This window comes from Argentina silus (genome assembly GCF_951799395.1).
Source record: "Argentina silus genome assembly, chromosome: 10".
In the NCBI taxonomy this organism is placed as follows: Eukaryota; Metazoa; Chordata; class Actinopteri; order Argentiniformes; family Argentinidae; genus Argentina; species Argentina silus.
In genome coordinates, this window is record NC_139664.1 from 2,470,824 (window position 1) to 2,493,426 (window position 22,603).

The 22,603-nt window shown below is 46.1% G+C and overlaps 1 protein-coding gene across 5 annotated transcripts in view; it reads left to right on the forward strand.

Moving 5' to 3' along the window:
- The first annotated feature begins 862 nt into the window (after nt 1-862).
- Nucleotides 863-22,603, forward strand: part of mef2d (myocyte enhancer factor 2d) — a 57,707-nt gene continuing 35,966 nt past the window's right edge. For all 5 annotated transcript variants that reach the window (XM_083678884.1, XM_083678886.1, XM_083678887.1 and 2 more), the window contains exon 1: nt 863-1,025. The gene's annotated coding sequence lies outside the window, so the exon portion shown is untranslated. The remainder of the gene's footprint in view (nt 1,026-22,603) is intronic.

Here is a 22,603-nt window from a genome sequence, read left to right on the forward strand (position 1 = left end):
GCGTTTATTCCGCTTTTATTCCGAAGTCAATTGTTGCCTATGCTATATAACACACAAGGGAAGGGGTCTGTAATAACGATTGTGGGTAAATACATACATACTGGCCACAGGAAAGGCTGTCATGCGTTACACTGTATCACAATCTATTCCTATCGCATCCTCCCTCACTGAAAACACCGTGTGCTTCCGCAGCCACGAGACAAAGTAGTTCGCTTGGATGCTCTCCTTTCAATGTTAAAATGCACAGCGCCACAATTTCCTATTTCATTTTATTGGGGTTATACTCATTGAATGCCTACCTAAGGCAAATGGTTATATGCTGTAAACTATTTGCTGTCTATAGTGGCTTTTGGTTAGGCCTTAATGCACTTTAAAATGTAATATAACTGATGTATTAAGCTTACTCGGATTGCATAAACCTCTCTCAATGTAAGGTCATATCTTACAGACTGAATTCAAGGCTACAGAGGGAAACATACATTGTAAATGATCATTAAGCGAACATATATTTTAAATAAATATTTGTTAAAGAAGTAAGACACAATATTCTTGTTCTGATAATACGTGTGTAGGTAAGACAATGATGGGTGACTTGTTAGTCTAGTTGTGCTACATGATTCAAATGGAGATGTCTCTCTCAAAACATAAGAGGCGGAGGGATACAATCGCATGATCTCGCCATTAGTCCTTCCTACTTCACCGTTCACCTTCTACCAACTTTGCGGTGAGACGTCCTCAGTGATTGGTTAAGCCACATGAATCTCTCCTGCCGATTGGTCCGGAAAATGTCAATCATGAAGCAGTGCCAATCAAGATAGATTGGGCACCATTTACATTGTATCATTTGACAGAACTAAATAGTTACCTAGTACATCAAGAGGAAAGATTATTAAATTCATATCGACGTTGGTGGACAGCCAGTCTACACAATCCTTACCCCTCCATCTCCATTTTATACAGAAAACAGAGTAATATATTTTTGAATCTCCAGTTTCATCAACCAGATGTGGATACTGTGTTACAGGGTAAGTCACTGTTTTCAAGCTTGCTCGCTATCATCCAGGTTAGCTATATCTATTGAATATGTTAGGTTACATTTGGCAAGTATTACATTTTAGTAGGTTGCGGTTAACTGGCCTACATTGTACTCCCTCTGTATCTACTTTCGTTGCTCAAGGAGTTGCTATAATTTCGTGGTAACTCCAAAGAAGCATAAATGCGTTGTGGCGGCGGCGCGCTGTCTCGTGTTTTATTTTGTGTCAAGGGTACATCATGGCTGGAGTTCGCTAGCTCTTCTTTGCCAGTGTACAAACTGGGGACCAGATATGTGTCGTCAAATGTTAGGATCCTAACACTAATAACAACAGCGCATAATAAGTGGTGTCGCCTGCTAATACAGGAATTGCGTTGTCGTCCCTTCATCATGTGCGCAACAGTCGTGACAGTTTATTCGGAGCTGTCACAGCGACGGTGTCACCGAAGTGTTTGACGCGATTTCTCTTCGTGTCTCTAAACGGATTTGTTTTTAAGAATACTGGGTGGCCGGTTTATTGCAAAGTTTATCCCAGGATCAATATTGCTTGTTTCTTTATGACAGCTTGCCAACCCGCCTGAGGTTGATGCATAGCCGACTGCAGACGAGGTAGTGACAGACAGACAGGCAGGCAGCGGAGGAAGCGTCAGTGTCGTGGTGGTGTGGTGTGGTGTGGTGGTGTTGACTGTCATGGTGTTGACTGAAAATACATGTTCTGCTTGGCATTATGACTTCCGGGGTTTTATAGAATACTTTGAAAATGTATTTAAATACTGAATACACGGTCCAAAATGTATTCAGTATTCAGAATACCTGTCAGAATACTTTTCATTTGTACACAGGAGCATCCAAGAAAACTTGTAAAAACTTGAAAAATAATTGTTCAAAATAACCATTGGACTCACTGAACAAATATTTCTGGGACATATATTTTAATAGGAAAATCAGGGGCCTGCAAGTCATATTCACTGGTGAATAAGGGTGAACTTGTGCAGGGTGTTATATCTAGCATAACAAATTAACTGATTTCGTGGCTGTGGTTCAAATGAGACTGGCCTGGAGTGGAGGCTTAATGACTAACTAGCTCTGACTAGCGTCTTATTAGTAGCTAATAAATCCAGTGGACATGTGACAGACATGGCTGTGCCTCCTCTCTCCTGGCAGAGCTCCTCTGCAAAACACAGCAGATGTGAGAAGTTTTGCCCAGGTCTTCTTTCACTTTAAAACGGCGCTGGTAGCACCATCAATTGAAAAAGCGACTTCCCTCCACCTTCAGCCATCACCGGAGCAGTCAGGTGGATGCAGATTGCACAATTTGATTCTCTTCGCTCAGCTGTGCTGCGACTCTGAGCTCAGCTACCGCGGAGGGCAGACGGCAGCTGCAACACTGGGAGATCAGTTCAGTTGGGGCCGCTTGAGAAAAAGATTGGAAGTATTCTAAAAGTGTTAATTCTCTTATTTATGAAAGTATCTGTATTTTTATTATTATTATTATTTTTTTTTAAATGTACTGTACCAGAATACCGAACACTTCAAAATGTATTATGAATATGTATTCTGATTAGGCAACATGCATTCCGATAACTATTCAACCCTGATGACTTCTGAAGAGTTGACGGTGCTGTAATTACCAGATGATTGTGCCCTCAGATGCCTGCCAACGCTGTGTGTAATTGCTGTCCTCACTGAGTAAAGAGTAAACAAACTTCCAATTTCCTAACCGTAATCCGGTAACCATTTTACAGTGAAAGTGAAAGATGGCCTGGGTAAACCTGCCATACAACTAGTGTGTTATCACAGTATTTTTCTTCTCTCAAGATTTTTGGAGGGAAAAAAAGAAGCTATTCTGTGTTGTTTTTCATTATACCTTCCACTGTTTGTTTTCACAGTCATATGTGAAGCCAGTTTATCTTAATTAGTGGGCTGCCTAAACTTCTACCTGTAAACACGTCACGGTCAAATGCATTAACGTCGTCCCCGCTCTCCCCACAAACGAGGGACAACAACTGATGAGTGTGTCAGCCACGCGAGCGAGCGGGTAGTGGACGTTGTGATTCGCGTGAGCGTGTCACATGGCAACGACAGGGTCCCTAGGGAGGCAGTCCAGATAATGGAGCTAGCCGACCCTGGCATGCCTGAGAGTAGGGGAGATTACAGGGGATGAGCTGTCCCCATAAGGACATGCCGCTGTGCGTCCCATAGATGAACGTTTAAAAGGTAAGACAGCGAATGCAGTCAATCCAGACGCATGTACGACCAAAGACACAGACAGACAGGCCTACATCTAGGGATAGAAGCGGGTTTAATCCACTATTTAGACGGCAGGGTTATGCCAGGACCAGTTTCACAACATACAAGGGCTGTGTTGGCCGACCAATGCTCTGCTGTCTGTCTCTGACATTGTCAAGATGTCAAAGCTAATGGGAGCTTTACACCCCTCCCCCTCTATACTCCTACTACCTTATCTAATCTCGTCTCTCTGGGAGACACTGGCCCTCATGAGTCTCCTGTGCTGGCCTGGATTTTGACATCATTAGAGGCTACCGCCATCATCTCCACATGTGTGTCAGGACATGGTAGGGTGTAATGAAACAGTTGAAAGTGCAATTTTGTTTGGATGGATGCTTAAAACACACACCCAGACACACACACACACACACACACACTTTCTCTCTCTCTCTCCCCTTTCGTTCTTTCTCCTTCCCCTCTCTTTCTCTCTCACACACAATCCGTAAATTGCCCGATTGAGTATAACTGGACTTGTGTACAGTAAAAGGCTTTAGATACAGATAACGTTTAGGCTCAGCAAAGTAATGGGCTTTTGTGTTCCTGAGAAGCGTGACTGTGAGTAGCCTCTGCCAGAGAAGCCTCTTGCTATTGAATAACAAAAAAGAACTAAACATCCCGTATTGATCTTGAAAGCAAATTAGTTATTTCACATGACCCTAATATGGTATTATCAAAATTAAAACCACTGCAGAATGTTAACTGGGGAATATTAGCACATAATATGACAATGAAGTGTAACATGGTTTTGCAAAGCCGCACAAAACACCACTGTTTGGAGTGCAGTCTTGTGGCTCCAGTCAATAAAGAGCAAAAATAAGCCCCCAGTCTCTGTCTGAGGAAGTACAATCATTCTCTCCTGCTGCAGCTTCCTGCTGAATTGCAAACACAGATGGGCAGCCATTGTGCTCCTCAGACATCACAGTGTGTGTGTCAGGCTGTGTGGAATGCATGAATATGTTTTGGGTTTGGGTGTGGGTGTGTATGAGTGTCAGTATGAGTTTATATTTATCGATGTTGATTGTTTAGCCTAATATGAATATTTGTAACGCGTGTTTTATTTATTTAACCTTTATTTTGGCAGGGAGTCCCATTGAGAGCACGGCCACTTTTTGCAAGGGAGACCTGCATACACAACATTTACAATCAAACATTACAACAGGAATGTAGGAAGGGACAAGGAGGAGGGAGTTGGGGCACTGATAAGAAGAGATGGGGGCGGGGGGGGGGGGGGGGGGGGTAGAGGACAGAGTGAGGGCCTAGCAATCTATGGATTAGACTAAAGAGCGTAGCACTAAATCCTCAGGATAAACGCTGACCAGATCACTCCACTGGTCAAGGCTCTCTCTCTTCCCCAACATTGGTTTCCACAGTCAGTCTCCACAGCATAATTTCCATTGAGTTCTCAATCTCTGCCCACCAATTGTATAACTCTGAACTCGTAGGCCAACTCCAAAAATATTGATGGGCTTTAATCACTGCCTAACCCGTAGGCTGCATGAAAGCGTGGGGAGGTCATGTTAGATGTCTGTGGTGCCATGCACTTGGCTGTTATCCCAGTCCATTGTGAGGGAAGACATCTTATCTTCACTAACATCAGGTCAGAGGATCGTACCCCTCTGCTTACGGTCCCACTGAAAACCTCCTTCTCTCGACATGACGATGGCAAGCCGACATCTTTGGAAGGAGCAGAAAACCCTTTTGAGCGGTATCGAGTGCCGACTGTATGTGTGCCCTCTTCGTTTTCGCTTCATGGCCTCTTTCGTGTGCTTATTCCATGGCAGATTTGCCCACCGCCTTTCCCACGCTGAGCGGGGGGGAACAGGAAGGACTCCGCTGCACAGTGGGGTCCTGCCTTCTGCCATTATGGCCATGATTCAATCATCACAAGGCCTCACTTTACCCCAGCACACTGTGCCGGGGGAAGAAATGTCACCCTCTCTCCTAGCTTAATGGAGCTCTGAGCCAAAGGTGCTTTTTCACAGGGCAAAGACCAATAGACGCTTAATGTGGGAAGTACAACTGGCAAGCTTTGCCTTTCTCAATCCACTCTTTCTCTCTCTCTCTCTCTCTCTGTCTCTCGCTGTCATTTCAAAATGGCCTCCCCACTGTGGCAGTGAGGTTGCACTGCCAGAGGCTTTTTACTCAGGGAACAGACCCGTGGAGGTATAATGTTAGGAGTATAGTCACATCAAGATTTGCTTCCCAGTCGCCTCTCTTTGTAGCCCTTTTCAAATATGGCCTCCCTTCTCTGTGCTGCCTGGCCATAGTGAAGGGATACGGCCTCCCTTCTCTGTGCTGCCTGGCCATAGTGAAGGGATACGGCCTCCCTTCTCTGTGCTGCCTGGCCATAGTGAAGGGATACGGCCTCCCTTCTCTGTGCTGCCTGGCCATAGTGAAGGGATACGGCCTCCCTTCTCTGTGCTGCCTGGCCATAGTGAAGGGATATGGCCTCCCTTCTCTGTGCTGCCTGGCCATAGTGAAGGGATACGGCCTCCCTTCTCTGTGCTGCCTGGCCATAGTGAAGGGATATGGCCTCCCTTCTCTGTGCTGCCTGGCCATAGTGAAGGAATACGGCCCTGTGAAGCTCTGGTTCTTCTTGGCTATGCTGGAGAGCAGAAACTTACTTACCCAGGACTAATCTCTCTCCTCCAGCAAGCCCTTAATTGAGCCATCATCAGCAGCTGATCCAGGGGTTAAACATCAATTAAGATAATGAGCGGAGAGCCCCTGCAGAGGGAGGAAGGGCTCTAGTCCAGAGGGCAGGGGAGGTGAACTAGGCCCGAAGGTTCAGGAGGGTGGGGGTGGAGTAGGGGAGGAGGGTGAAGGAGTGAGGAGGAGGTGGGGGGAGGTGGAGATCTGAAGAGCCAGCTTAGGGATGAGCGGTTTTGAACCATGGAGTGGTGCAGGTTGATGCTGGAGCCTGTTGGAGATAAACAACCTTTAAGTGATAATGGCCTGGCGATGGCACGTTGCTATGGTCGGTTGATTGGTTGGTTGGCTGCAGAGTCGTGTTGTATTGGTCAGTAGGAGGTCCTGGGAAGATGCCCACTGTCTCCAAGGTGAAGGTGAAGCAGCGGTAGAGAGGACTGTGATATTGTAAACATTAGTATCGATCAGCGGAAGCTGTTGGAGGTAGAAATCGTAGGACGGGCTCACACGTGTTTGATATCATTCCTCATTCCATTCCATGCATTACAATGAGCCTGTCCTCCGATTTCTACCTCCACCAACATCCACTGGTATAGATAAACACAGATATGGCTTCTTTGTAGGACCCCTCCGTTTTGATTACACACGTCAGTGTGTTTTGTATATTTTATATAAAAAGCTGTCATTGAATGTAATGAAAGAGTCGAAATCTCTCTTTTATTTTGGAAATGCTTGAAAATGTTTGTTTGTGAATGACGGAGACGGATAGCATTTAAACCTGTCACATCCGTTCATATGAAAATCTAAACTGAAAAAATATGAGGACTTGTGTCGCTCTGAAAAACTAGGTCCCCAAACTGAGGTGGTGGCTTTTGTGTGACCACTGGTGTCAGCTTACAGTAGAAGTGGCAGCTGCTCCACTCTTAAAGGGGAAGTCAGGCTCTATGACTCTGCCTGTCTGAGTTGAACCATGAACTTAAATATTGTAGCTTTCCATTAAATCTGCCAGTTTTTTAAACTGGCAGATTTAACTACTCCATTCCTTTGTCCACTAATATTAATAAATTCTCAACAGTCATCAATACATGGCAAAATCATTGCGTCATAATCAAAGGATACCATGACAACAAAGCTATCTGGGGACTAACATAGCAAGTTTGTATTGAGAGACTAGTAATAAAGATATTTTAGCTGTTGTAGCCAACAAATATCTGATATTCAAAATCATGTGTACTGGTACAAGTAGCATGGCTAACATGACCAACGTCACTACATTTACATTTATGGCATTTAGCAGACGCCTTTATCCAAAGCGACTTACAACAAATACATTTGTTTATATAAGTGAATCATCTATCCATCAGTCATCATAAGAAAAAGTGATCTATGGTAGGACCAGGGGCTATTGGCTGTCACACTGCTAGAAGAAGGAAGAATTATTATTATTATTTTTATTTTTTATTATTTTTTTGCAGGAGAGAAACTTGTACACGGGGCGTAGTGGGGATGAAGAGGTCTTTAGGAGGGAATGTAGCTGAGAACCAATTTTGGGAAATACATGCTAACCTGTGTAGTTTCTCACACTGGCTCTGTTTCTGGGATGATGGAGGAAGCGAAATAATAACACTAGTCAATGTAATTACAGTGGGACCAAGTTTGACAGCTAAATATCAGCGTGGTCGTGACAGTCTTACAGCGCTGTGCGTCAGTTTGAGTATCTCCAGTGACGTTCCACTTCACCAGCATATTCTCACTGAAGCCAAAGTCTGATATCGGAACCCTCATATCTCATCAGAATCAGAATCAGAATTCTTTTATTTGGCCAAGTATATTTGCACATACAGGAAATTGACTTGGTGAGGTTGGTGGATGGGCACATAAAAAAACAAATAGCACCCGACAGAACCCAACAGTTGTTTTTTTCAGTGCTTGAGATCCCATTGGCTTTGGATGGGATCGTTCACCGTGTTTCTGCGTGTGATAGGACACCATTCACTGGAATCATTCTATGAAGCTCCGTTACGTCAACCGACGGCAGAACAGAAATAAATGAATGGTAAGTCCTCACACCCAGTTGTTGCTTTCCACTAAAAATACTCCAGTCGAAGGACTAAATTTATCCAATCCGCCTCCAAAGGAATGGCTTGAAATACCCGGCGATGGAGCAGAAATGGAAATGTGGGTTGACCTCATTTTGCCTAGTAGGTAGAAACAAACAAATAAATAAATGAAAACGGTGAATGCAAGTAACATTTATTTTGATCTGGGATTATGGAATCTGTAGGAGTGTATTAAAACTCTCTCTCGTTCCATTTCATGCCAAGTTGTCCTGGTGTGTTTTCCTCTTGCCGTCAGTTGGTTTTGCCACAGGCTTTATCCAGATTAAGTTGTATTTCCCTCCTTCTAATATACTCTTTACGAATGGAAAGGGTCATCTTGCGCAAAGCTAGCCAAATGGGCTTTACGTTGGTCTTTGGCGGGATCAAGGGGCAGTGGGATCAAGACTTCGCCACCTATGTAGGTTAAACGCAACTTAACCTAACATTTGCAACGTTAACCTCAACAAATGAGTCTGGGATGAGTTGGGACTCTTAGAAAAGTGCTGCCCTACAGCCTCCATAGTTGGGTAAGCTTGACCTTGACTGGGCTGTGGTGTCAAAATCCAGTTAAATTCAATTAGAATCCGTTCCGTTCAGCTCAGGCAAGCATTAGTAATAACGCTCTTCTTTTTTTTCTTCTTTTTTTTCTGTCATTTGACACTTGAAAGAACCAAGCCTGAATATCTTTTGAAAGCTGGGGAAAGGAGAACATTGTAAAAGGAAAACGTACTGGGTCAAGTGTAAATGGAAGACATTTTCGAGAACCCAGAATGAAGCCGCCATACCCTTTTGGTTTTCCTGTCTGTTAAAGCATGATGTAATTTAGGTGATTGTTCTCGGAGCAGTCATAATGATAGCCTTGCCCCCTTTACCTCACAGTAAGTCCCTAACAAACGTGCTTCTCAACTTAACTCAACAATGGATGTGAACAGTGCTGGAAGTAGTAAGCATAGATGGCACGGCCCGGCCCATCAGCCACCGTTGACCTGTATTTGATCAGCGTAGAATCAGGTTTCTTTTGAAAATCAAGCTGGATCTATTGGACAATGTGAAAACCCCAGGTATAGTAGGGAGGTCTGTTATTGTTACCTTAGTTTAAGAGGAAAATTGGTTGTGTGTGTGTGTGTGTGTGTGGGGGGGGGGGAGAATACCAAAAAGCAGAGAATGGGTGAAGAAGAAGACAAAGGAAGAACAGACCTACTACACTACACACACGTACAATTAGAGCAACTTTAGACACTGGAAGAGAGAGAGAGAGACATAGAGAAAGAGAGTTGGAGACCAAGAGCTGTGCCACCATGCTGACGGGGTTACCGTGGCGTGAGAGCAGGGGCTGGCCATCACTCCGGCACAGCTGAAACAGCAAGCGCCAGGGCCAGGAGTTGTAACGCTACACCCTGGCCTCTCTCACACTCGTTTGCTCTCCCCCCTCTCTCTCCCCTCTCTCTCCCCTCTCTCTCTCCCTCTCCCCTCTCCCTTGCTTTGATCTGAGGTCCTGCCATTTCTCGCTCCTCATCCTCTCGGCCCCCCTTCTCCCAACGCCGCCTCTGTCTTATTAACTCCCATACTCCTTTTGGCGTGTCTTCCACTTCCCGTGCCGCTGAAGCGAGGCGGACTCTTCACTAGGTAGGTTATGCCCTTGTTCGAAAATGTACATTGAATGTACAGTTCGTCAACCCGCTCCCTCGCTGAGGTGTGGTACAGCTTTCATGGTTGCACAGCTGTGGTTCAGTAACGGTGGGGGGGGAGGGGGAGGGGGAGGGGGGGGACGACTGCACAGGGCTCATTGAGTTAGCTGTGTATGCTCCGTGCATGGTGCGTTACATTGGGAGGGAAGATGGCTGGCTTGTTCCTCTTCTGTTGTGAAGCAGCCATTACCCAGAGCTGGGAATGGTTCCAGTGAGAGGGAGGAGGAGGAGGAGGAGGAGGAGGAGAGGGAGAGTTTAAAAATCCCCCCTGCACCCTTCCAAAGTGACACAAAGTGTATGTGTGTGTGTGTGTGTGTGTGAGTGAGAGAGAGAGAGAAAAAATACTACGTCCGTGCATCTATGCCAGTGACTTCAGGCATGTGCATATGTATTCATGCTTGAGTATTTGTGTACGTGCTTTTGTGTATGTGTGTGAGTGCACAAACAGGCGTGCGTGTGTGTGTGTGCGTGCCTGTTTGGTTCTGATCCCCAGGAGCAGTCTGAGTAGCGAGGACAAAACTGGGAAGGGCAATCTGATGTCACCATGGAACAAGTACAGACCACTGTGTGTCATAATACAACATTTTGAACCACTCACCCCACAGAAATACAATGTAACTCTCAAAACCTTTTTTCCCCCCCTTTTTAATTTAAACACATTGGAAATTCATATACGTCCACCTCAGCCGGCATCCATACAATAGCAATGCAGGTGGTCAGTTGGCAGTGTGTTACAGGGAAAGTGTGGTGTTTGTACATTGTGAGATAATGTGCTTTTTTTCAGCGGACGGTTTCTCTCCATGTCAGAATATTAGATAACATTTATTTTGCTGACTGACTCGTCCTCACCTCTCTCCCAAGCCTCTTATGCTGTTCATCCCACACACACTCATATGTGAGCATGCACATGCCACAGACATCCACCCACTGATACACACACACACACACACACACACACACACTCTTACACTCACGCTGTGTGTTTACAAGTCAGCTTCCATGTGCGCTCTGGCCTCGACACCCCAACTGAATAATCTTAACCACTCCTTTCTTCCTCTAGAGGATTCCGGCGCTTGTTTATATTATTCAGATGTTTATCACATTACAGCTAAAGAAGCTCTACAGGAACGCAGAACAGACAGAAGGAGGGAGAGGAAGGAGAAGAAGAGAAGCATGAAGAGAGAGGAAAGAAGGGGAGAGAGGCTGCCGGGATGTATTGAAACACAACAAGTTGGGAGAGGAGGAACAGGAGAGATGGATGTTGGAGGATGAGGGAGTAGTGACGAGAGCACGGAAAAGTAGTTTATTCTGTTTTGCCGACACAGCAAGAATACCTAAATCCTGAGCTGCTCTTTTTCACCCCATGGTTTTCCCACCCAATCCAAAGAAGTGCTGTGCCTTCAAATCCCTTCTCTTCCAGAGCTTTACCCCTTTACAAACTGATAGTTGTCCTAAATATCGAGACAGCGTTCCCCTCACAATTCAACTCTCAAGAAAGTTTTTTTCTCCTTTTATTTTTTATTATTTTATTTTTTTTAACTTTTGGTGACATGACAACGGTTTTGTATGTGTATGCTTTGGGAGTTGTCATGCAAAATCTAAATCACTGTCTTGAAGACAACATACTCTTAAGAGTATGAATTAGGCTGTTTGAGAGAGGATCTGAATACTGAGCAACCTGCCTAACATTAAAGCTGAGGGCTGAAAAAATAACTGTTAGTGCAAAGGTGAAGTTGAGTGGCGGTGCTCATTTTGAATTTCCTGTTTTTCTGCGGCTTCTGAAAAGCCATAACTTCTCAATTAAAACAGTTTTTGGTCGTTATTATGGTAAAGGGCGCTTTTGCACTGATATCAGATCATGTGTCAATGGATGTATTGACGGTTCAACAATATATCGCATATTGTAAATGACTCCTCAGCTGACGCAAAACTAAATCAGTTGGCTGACAATGACAGAGATTTGAAGACATTCAAACCAGACCTTCTCATCTCAGAGACCTTTGCCAACTGGGGAAATCGAAAGACTCCACAATGTCACCACCATGACAAATGTATTATTAATTAGACGTCTGTTTGCCTTTCGCCATAGCCTTATTGATTGAAAGAAAGAGACAGTCTGTCACCCTGATCACTGCTCCCATGGTCCAGCTTCAGCCCCCACAGCCTCTCAGCTGGTTTGACGTTGTACCTCTGTGTGTAAAGCTGGAAGAAAGAAAACCCTGCTGCAAGTCGGTTAGACAGTCTTTTCTTAGAAAGCTCCCAGTCATTTCAATTGGAGTGCAAACCACATGACGAGTGTAGGCTTTTGATAGATGGCAGACACATCCCTCACAACTGTGCATGCGACTCTAGGATCTGCATTTAGACTCTATTCCGGTCCAAGATGCTCCTGAAAAGTCTGGTAGTCCTGCTGATATCTCGGTGTAATTAATGTCTGACTTCATGATTGAGAGGAACATAAAAGTAGGGCACTATAACAGCAATTCCACCAGATTACATAAAAACATTGAGGAAATGATCGCGCGGCTTAACACGGTCAGTGGATTATTTCCATTGTGGTCTTCCTGTTCGCTGGGGATGTCAGTTAAGGGAAGTAAAGGAGCTTATTGCTTTTAGATCATAGTTATGTCGTCTACAGTTGCATCTGCTGCTGCTCTCGTATGCAGGTTACACACGCCGGGCCACATGGTAAACTCTCAAACACATGCTGCCGGATCATAAACCCCTTTGGACTGGGCAAGAGACGGAATGGTTACTGGTAAAGGAGGGTTTTTCGGAGGGGACAATTCCTGTGGAGTCTCAACAGGTGTGTGTGTGTGTGTGTGTGTGTGTGTGTGTGTGTGTGTGTGTGTGTGTGTGTGTGTGTGTGTGTGTGTGTGTGTGTGTGTGTGTGTGTGTGTGTGTGTGTGTGTGTGTGTGTGTGTGTGTGTGTGTGTGTGTGTGTGTGTGTGTCGTTGAGGGGAATTATGAGCTGGGGACTAAAAGAAGAGGCAGGGGGGTTACAAAGGGCCCCCTCTGCCCCACCTGTAGCCTGTCAGCTGTTGTAAGCCTGTTAAAACGTCAGCTGTTTCTGAGGAGAAGTGAGTGAGTGTGTGTGTGTGTGTGTTAGTCAGTCAGTGTTGGAGAGATGGGCGATAAGGAAGGGGGGAGGGGCTGTACGCGCCTGTGTGGGCCTCCCCGCCCCACTGCACATCAAACGGCTCGTCGCCTGTGGGGGATTTGTTTATTCACAACACAGCGCCTCGTCTGCATTGTGCGCCATGACAGTTGGGCCGAGCCTTGCAGTGCCACGCTGAGAAGCTCGTATGCCCCCCCAGTTCTGTGTCCCCCAGGGTCAGCTGCCTCCATCTTAAATACCAAACTCGTCATCTACCAGAGCTCTTGTTGTTCATGCCGGTCTGCCGCCGTAGAGCGGTCTCAGTCTCCGTGATCAGTAAAATCCATATGATATTCCAGCGGAATGTGGAACGTGAAATTCTGCTCAATTCGATCTGGCGCCGCTGATTTATACAGCTCATGGCACTTCCATTATTTGACTTTACAAAAGCAAATCAAAAGACGTTGGGTTTGTATATTTATTTATTTTCATCTAAAGGTTCACAATCAAAACCACCCTCTGAGGAGAATGTGGACACGTCTTTTAAATATCAACGTCGCGCCTCGTTCTCTCTCAGCGTAGACTAAACTCTCCCAGGTTGGTCAAGCCGTTGGTGTGGCAGTCTCGAGGTGCCATAGCTGGCGACCGCGTGTGAAGGCAGGGGACCGCGTGTGAAGGCAGGGGACCGCGTGTGAAGGCCAGGGGACCTTCGTGGTGGCAGCTGAGCGAGGCGCGGCTGAAGGGAACAGGTTGCTGCGTCTGTTAGGACTCGTCTCGCTCCTCTTGACCTTTACCCTTTAGCTGTGACAGCTCCCTGGGCGGGGAGATACCACATTTCCCCGGATTATGAGTGTGAGGCAAGGCTAGCAGGGACACAAACAGAGATGCATGTTGTTGGGCAACACTCTTCTTACACAGGGAATGTGGGTCACATCACATCGGGCACATTATTCCCTTTGTTAATCTCCTCAAGTACTGTGCTGTCGTCTGTGAATTAAGTCAGAGTCACCAGCTATTTTAGATGCTTTGACGAAAGGAGCTCGCTCCGAAACGCGTCAGTTGTATTTGAATCTTTCGGGAAAATGTCAATGGAATGTTCAGTCATTCACCTGTTCAGAAATGACCCGACTGTCCCTTTGACTTGAAATTAGCAGTGTCCTTATGTCCTGGAAGAAAGGCTGCGATCGAGCCAAATGTGTTGGAAGAGTTTGTGAGAACCCCTGAAGATCCAAGAGCAGCTGTAGCCACCGAGGTTCTCAAAATGTCGCTGAATGGCCAAATATCAGGCCTCAGGTTAGGACGTCAGGGTTTATTACCCTTCAGGTCCGTTTTCTTTCTGTCAGACTACATGTGCCACTGTTGGTTAAACACGACTGACAGTGGCACACGTGATGTTCTCCGATTTTGTTCATACTTTCTCAGAGCCTTGTGTAAAGCCTGTTAAATGTTCGTATGTTTAGAAACTGCATCTTTAATACAGTTTTTTTGTTGTTTTCGTGACATCTTTGTTGATCTGCCGATTTTGTCCCAAAATCAGACTCGTTTTCAGCCATCAAAATCACTTATCAACGGCCTCAAATATTGAACAAAAATAAAATGCATACAGTAGCTTCTCTGTATTTTGTTTTTTATGCAGTCCTCGAGAGGGGAGAAGATTTGCATAATTAGGGGTTTCATTGTCAAACACTTGAAAGCATATCATGTTTGTTCACAAATCTATTAGTCACTTGCAAAAGAGCAAGTACCAAATAGGCTTGTGTTGAACAAAGCCTGTGAAAGTCCTATAGTACTGATGGGAAGGAGAGGATTCTCAAGGCTCACCTTACATGGGTAGCTTGTACTGTAGATACACGACCATGTATATTACCATAGAAAGGGTGCTCTGTTAGGAGCCACGGTATTTGCTGCCTCAGTAAACCTCAATGGAAGCCAGTCAGGACTCCCAGGGTAAGCATCTGTCGAGCACAAACAAGTGTAAGGCCATGCTTGTTTATGTGCTCGTCCATTCTAGAACACGTCTTCCCCCCCTACACACTCATTTGACGATAGCTTCGGTAAGGGTGATCTGGTCTTTACCCTTGCTATAGAAAAAATCTCCCTCATTCCTCCTGTTTTCTATACCGCAACCCCACCACCACCATCCCCCCCCCCCCCCCCCCCCCCCCTTGATGCCTATACTTCACCACACGTGGCCAGCACCGTACAGTCCTGGCCAGCGTTCACATTTGTCGCAGGAAGAGAGGAGGCAGTCGCATAGATCCCCTTATTAGGCTTGGGGCCAACACAATGTGTTCAACATGGAGGGCCCCAGGCTGCCTAGCCCACAGACGCAAGAGGGGAGGGAAAAACCTGGAGAGGGGGCAGAGAGATAAGGCCATTACCAGTCACTTGTGTTTGTTGTGGAAGTAATTGTGTCCTCAAAATTCTGGCATCAGTTTTGTTGTGTTTGCGGGCTGTTGTGTATTTTTCCCATCCATGGGCAGATTTCTCCTCCAGATACTCAAAGGGAGCTCAAATTTTTTTTTCTCCTCTCCCTTCAGATTTATCCATATAAGTTATTGCTTCGAGACGAGATTGCTCCTTGGAATTCCGACCCTTTATTAACCCGTTGGAGTCTAGGCACAGACGTGCCTGTACCCATACAGATATTTGCTGTGTTTTGTGGAAACTCAATAACACAACTGTTCAACAGACTCCTGGCCTCCCATTTCCCACACCCTCCCGGCCCCCTCAGAGATTTCAAGGTCAGGAAAGGGCACAGCCTGAGATCCACTGCTTGGGAAGCAGAGTCGCTCTTGAAAACTGACCTACATGACAACCCATACATTTCACAACCATATATCCCCCTTATGTTTCAATAGATTGAGTTTTCCTGCTTTTGATGGGCCAGATTGTGAAACTGTAGTCAATTCAGATCTTTGAGCTGTGCCCTTGACAGTTTTCTCATCTTACATGCTACAAAATTCACTTGTTCAGAAATGACCCACTGTCCTTTTGACTTGAAATTAGCAGTGTCCTTATGTCCTGGAAGAAAGGCTGCGATCGAGCCAAATGTGTTGGAAGAGTTTGTGAGAACCCCTGAAGATCCAAGAGCAGCTGTAGCCACCGAGGTTCTCAAAATGTCGCTGAATGGCCAAATATCAGGCCTCAGGTTAGGACGTCAGGGTTTATTACCCTTCAGGTCCATTTTCTTTTAAAACTGACCTACATGACAACCTATACATGTCACAACCATGTATGTATCCACTGAAGCTTCGATTTATTGGGTTTTCCTACTTTTGATGGGCCGAATTGTGAATCAACTGTAATCAATTCAGAGCCTTGAACTGTGCCCTTGACAGTTGTCATCCAACATGCTCTAAAATGGTATCAATAATAGAGATGCAAGACATAACCACATCGTTAAATATTTATTAAAAAAATAATAAAAATCAGCAATTGAACCTTTTTTGGATCAAGAGTACAGTTTTGGGACTGCATGGAACAGCACCAGGCCGGTGTGCCCAACCTTCCAACAGCTGTGTGTGTGTGTGTGTGTGTGTGTGTGTGGAGAAGACGGGGGCTAGGGTGAGAGGGGCTGTTGGAACAAAAGGTGTGCTGGCAGCTGCCACAGCACTTCCAGGAGCTTGCGAATCCGAAGAGAGTATCTACACGTGTACAGGGGACGGAGGGGGAGGGGTAACGAGGATCTGACTAACTGCTCAGCTACACAACTAGTAAAGCCCCCTGCTCAACACAGTCTAAAGCACACACACACACACACACACACACACACGTAATACACACACACACACACACGTAATATATACATACACACACACACACAGTACACACTTATACATACATACATACATACATACACACACACACACACAACCACCCACCCTCTCAATTACCACCATAGACACTGATGAATTGAAGCCAGTTGCTTAAGGCATATTAGGGTAAAGGGTGACCTGGGAGGGGTATGACAGGGGGAGGGGGGGGGGTTGACCAGGGGGGTGACGAGGGGCGGCAGAGGGGTGTAGAGGGAAGGGACTTCTGTGGAGGGGGGCTCTACAGTGTGAGGGGCGCTGCTGCAGTCGTCATTGCTACCAGTCGATCGAAAGGACAGGACACACAGCACTCATTTGGGACCTGTCTTTTTTTTGGGGGAATACGCCTGAACTTTGACTTGGAATACTCTGTGTATTGACTATAACTGAAAGCTTTGGGATTCAATTCAGAGTGTGTCTTGGTGCTCTCTGTTTTTTGTTTTAGTTTTTTTGAATAAGGAACAATTTTTAAGTTGTGCTTCTGATTTTTTTATTTTATTTTATTATTTGCTGTCGACTGATCAGCCAAGGGTAAGGGCAACCTGTACCGTTGTATTAATTCTATTAGACTCCTGATTTTCTTTCAGTGACTTGGTTATTGATTTGAATGTTGCTACGACTGAACGGCTAAATTGAAATATCACTCCTGGCCGTCGTTTAGAGCACGACTTTCTGTTTCTGCTGTCGTCTCGGGCCTCTCTTCCATTTAAAGGCACAGGGAACACACTTCAAGGAGAGTACATTACAATGAATATGAATATGTTTCTACCAGGCCCAGGTGCTTCTCCCATGTACTCTGTCACAAAACAACTACTCCAGCAGGGCCACTTAGCCGGTCTTTGGGCTGGTGTGGTTTTGTAATCAGTCCAGGAAGCCAGTGATGTGGGGGACGGCTGGCGCCTCTGAGAGCTTTACGACGTAGATAGCGAGGAGTGTGTGGTGACTCACCGCGTGGCCTGTGTTTCACTGTGAACCACAGAAGAGCGCACAACACTTGTCTCTGCGCGGAGGGTTGGTGTTGGTACCTGTACGTGTGAGTTCCCCACGTGCACAGTGACGGGTGAAGCCATTTGTTAGCGTGTGACTGCTGTTTGCCTTCAAGGAGGTGTGGTGAACATGCAGTGTGGTGTGTTGTGCACTATGACATCTAGCAGAGTAGCTTAGGGTGATGCTTTCGCGCTTCGATGGTAGTCGCCTAATCAGGGTTTTTTTTTTTTTTTTTTTTTTTTTTTTTTTTTTTTTTTTACATGTTGGCATTTTGTGACATTGTGAGATTTACTTCACCGTTTTTCATTCCATGCCCTCTGTAGCGAGTCTCATCACTGTGAAAATGATTCCTTTTAAGCTACTGATCTGTGAAATATGGTTAGTTAACTCCTGTGTTCCAAGTTTTCAATGCAATTGGCTGCTCACTGTGAGTCTGTGTAAGGGATTTAGACGCTGATGGAAAAGGAGTTGAGTTCTCCAAGGCAAGTCAGTTCTGTTTAATTCTGTACTGTTCATTTATCCCCCTTTTATATTTGTATCATTGGTCCCAGAATATTGAAGAATGTTACCCGATATGGCCTTCCTTTTAAAAGAAGCCTCCGGAAGAATACGGATGGTGAGAACTCATTAACAGGAGTCTGTTCTGTTCTGTCATGGCTTTTGCAAAGTGGATGTGCACAGTAGACACTAAGTGCTGTGGGGATAACTCAAAGATGGAGTCACTGTGAAGGTGTTGTGTCCTTCAACATCTTTTGATTGCCCCCCCTATTTACTGTAACACACGACTGCAAAGTCACGACACACACACATCTGATCAATACAGCGCTAGCCCTCCCAAGAGTTCACACGAGAGTCGTTATGTCCTGTAACACTTCAGAGCTAATCACCTGAAATCAACAACATGATGCCCATTCTGAGACAACGGAAAAGTATTGGGCCATTGTTCTGCTCTTGAAGCACTGTTGAGTGTTCATGATCTCATTACAGTGGCAAGTGTATTCCATGAAATTGCGATGTAGCATACTCGTAATTGCCTTTTGTGTGCTATTGACGTCTAAAAACAGGGAAACTGTCTGGTTGTAACGTGGCCCTATTTGAGTTTTACCGCAACGTCACGCTGAGCCGAAGCATTCCAACACCCCCTCACTTGTGGTTGTAAAGAAAATAAACAAACCTGATAAATTTGGGTGCCAGTCAACTGTCTCCAACTTGTCTGTCTTCCTCTTTTGTGACGCTTTGTTGATCAAACGTGTTCCACTGGTGACAGCCAATCAGGCTCGGACACACCCTCTGCCCGAGATGTTGTCAGTGTTTTGCTTGGAGGGCGTTTTTCTCTCACGGACCTTCATCGTTGGCCCTCATCTGAGGTGAGGTGAAAGGGTAAAGGTTAGGGCAAAGGGGGCATCGGTAAGGGTTGTCGAACAGAAAATTCTGAGACAATGGATGAATTAAGTAGGCCTATAATTCCAATTCCAAACCTAGTGGGAGAAATCAGTGGTGTCCAGCATGGGATGTTTGTACTGAACCTGTAGGAGTGTTTTGTTATTGTCTGGCCTCTGGAGCATGCCAGGTTAATGGGAGCTGTAGCCAATCAGCCTCTCCTTCCAGGGATGGGTGGGTGTGGCGGTGTTTCTGCCTCCGTCAGTGATGTCACCTGACAGGTCCAACCACATTGTCCATGTGGATGACAGATGACAGTGAACAAACTGCCATTCTTCTCTGGTCCTCTCATTTTCTATAGATGCATTACATGTTTGACATTTAGCAGACGTCTTTATCCAAAGCAACTTGACAACAAATACATTTGTCTAAGTGAGTGAATCATCTGTCCATCAGTCATCATAAGATAAACAAATCTATGCTCGGAGCAGGTGCCATTGGCAGTCACAATGCTAGGAGAAGGAAGGATTACTTTTTTATTTTATTTTTTATTTATTTACAGTAGAGAAAGTTGTACAGGGGGGTAGTCGGGATGAAGAGGTCTTTAGGAGGGACAGTCAAGATGTAGCCTGAAGATATGGGTCTTCAGTCTACGGTGGAAGATAGGAACATTTATGTTTTATAGGGCATGGAGGACAAAAGAGACCTGTGTGTGGGTGTGCGTGTTTGTGCACAGAATAATAGTGCTGTGTGTGTGTGTGTGTGTGTGTGTGTTTGTTTTGTATATACGTTGTGCGTAAACACATGCAGTAGATCAGTGACAGTTACTCTAGGTTGTCCTATGTGATTGTGTGGGCCTGTGTTTGTGTGTGTGTATAAAGTAGTGTGCTTGGGTAGACTGCATTATTGACAGGGGCTGGCAGCGGGGGCGTGATTCACGAGCGAGGCGCACAGATCTCTTTACCGCCCCTCCCAACCCCCCCATCCAGCCTCCTCCAATCCTCCCACCCCCTCCTAGAAGTGCTGCCTTTGCACTGCATCAGCCCCCCCCCCCCCCCCCCCAAAGACCGACCCATGATTGGTGAAGAGAAGGAGGAGAAGGAGGGGGAGGGGATCATATTCCCTTGCCAGGGTTGGCAGCATAGACACAGACACAGGCACAATCGCAGTCACCAGCCAAGCAGCAGACACAGGCCAGCTCCCCGCCCCCTCCTCTTTTCCCCTCTCTCCCTCCCCGCCTCCCTCCTCAAAGATATCCAGTCCGAGTTGCCAACCATCCCACCGTTAATTTCCCCACCATATCACTCACACGGATCCACCTTCACTCTGAAGACACACAACCCTCTCAACCCATTTGGCCGGAGAAGCAGTCAGTCAACAGGCAGGGCGGCCAGCCGAGTGGAATGGCTGTCCGAGGCAACATGGGGCAACAGGCTGTTAATATCCCACAGCTGGTGCTGGCAGTACAGCCCCAAGGTTGGGGGCGAACAGCACAGAGTCCCACTGGGCCAGATGAGAGAGATCAGTGGCCCAGTTAGTGGCCCTGTTTGTGGATCTGCCTTCCCCAATGAAAGGCTAACTAATCAGACTGCCTCTGCTTTCTCCAGACTCCAACCCCTCTCAGGTTCAGGTGTCCCACAAGCCTCAGGTGGTGATTGTTGTGTACGCTGTACCCTGGTGGGTCTCTTATTGGATTCGATTAGATTCTCAGCAGCAATTTCTTTTGTATGGAGCGCTTGACGATGTCATCCGTCATCGAATGTTTCATCAGTCATGCAAGGCTCAAGAACAGTCCCTTTTAATGGTACCAAGTATAACTGTGGTAATACTGAATATCTAAGTATTGATTTGCCTCGGCCACAAACGGAGAGGGAGATCTGTCTTTTTGATAGCCTTCTGTGGAGTCAGTGGCCCCAGCTAGATAGGGAGGTTCTGGTTGCCCCTGATGAAACCTGAGGCCTCAGCAGAGCTGTAGGTGACTCTTCTGATATTGGCGTTGTCTGCCAATGAGGTGTTGGTGTTGTCTGCCAATGCCTAGCCAGCAGAAGCAGACACACGACTAAGGTTGTAACTGCTCTCAACAACAGGTCTGGATACACACAACGTAACAGTTCATGCACTGCGTTCATTAATTAGCTACCACCAAAAGTAACTTCTTTATTAATGTAGTTAGTTTACTCTCTGTATGGACGTTGGTGAAAGTTTTTGTGGGCAGTGGAGTGGTGTTGTTGGGTGCCAACTGTGGTCTGTCCGGGCAGGCGCTGGTGCTGAGTGGGAAAGGTGATGGATTTCTCAGCAGTGCTCTGGCCTGACTCCAGCACCCAGCAACCCCCCCCCCACCACCCACCCACTCCCGCCACCACCACAGCCACCGACTGTTATCTCTGTGCCCCAGGCTGATCTGCTCCCACTTACACTTACACACACACACACACACACACAGATGGACAGACAGACACACACACACACACACACTCCTATGTGTCACACATGTACACACACATACAAACATGTACACATGCTGAAGGACACATTTACACGCATCTATATGAACACACCTATATGAACATATTTAAACTGACAGACTGACACACACACACACACACACACACACAGGCACAAATCCCCTCTAACATAAACACACACACACACACATCTCTTCCCATTTGCCCTGCCACTGCTGCATGTCAGTGTCTTATGTGCTATATGTCATGACTCAGTCATGACCCTTGTGCCCTTGTACTGTGGGCTGTGACACATGCAGCAGGGTGGATGCGGTGGCAGGAGCTTGTGCCACCTTATAGCCAACGGCACTCCTCCCTAATCGGCTGAATAACAGGTGGTGCTCTGGAATGCTTGAAATGCCAGCAACAGATGAAGGATAATGATAGACCACTGCATTTTGTGACAGTTCTTCTGTGGGTTGATCTGTTGCGAGCGCCCTAAGGTTTTGCACTTTCCACGCAGGCAAGGGTTTTCCCCATGTTTTCGGTTTGACTGAAAGGTTAGTGGTGTATTATCCAGGTGTTTAGTATCTTCGTCAATAATACAGAAGCCTCCATAGATCATGTGGCATATTGGAGGGGTTCCTCAGGGCTCTATCTGATGACCATTGTAATTCTGCTATTATCAAAGTCAATCTGTTCCTTGTCCAAAGTGTCTCCTTAGCTCAGTCAGGGAGGAGACACACTCCAGGCCCTTTCTGCCTGACATCAGACATGGGAAGCAGGCTGAAGCAGCATGAAGGGTAAAAGGTCGCGGCTTGACCACCCCGGGCAGATAAAGCGGCATGTTCATGTGTGATCGGCCCTCAGCCAAAAACAAATCCCGTTGAGACCTCCCTTTGAACTGTAGGCTGACACTCCTATGGCAGGAATACAATCTCACACAATCTTAGTGTATAACATACACCTCAATAGTCTATTCAGTGTAAGTATAGCACACACACCTCTGTCTTTTCTGTAGTCAAGGCTAAATATCCTAATTCCCTCCAGAGCTGCTCCTGTCTGACAGTAAATGATACAACCTCTCTCTGCATTTTCCATGTAAGTTGAGAGCTGAAGCTC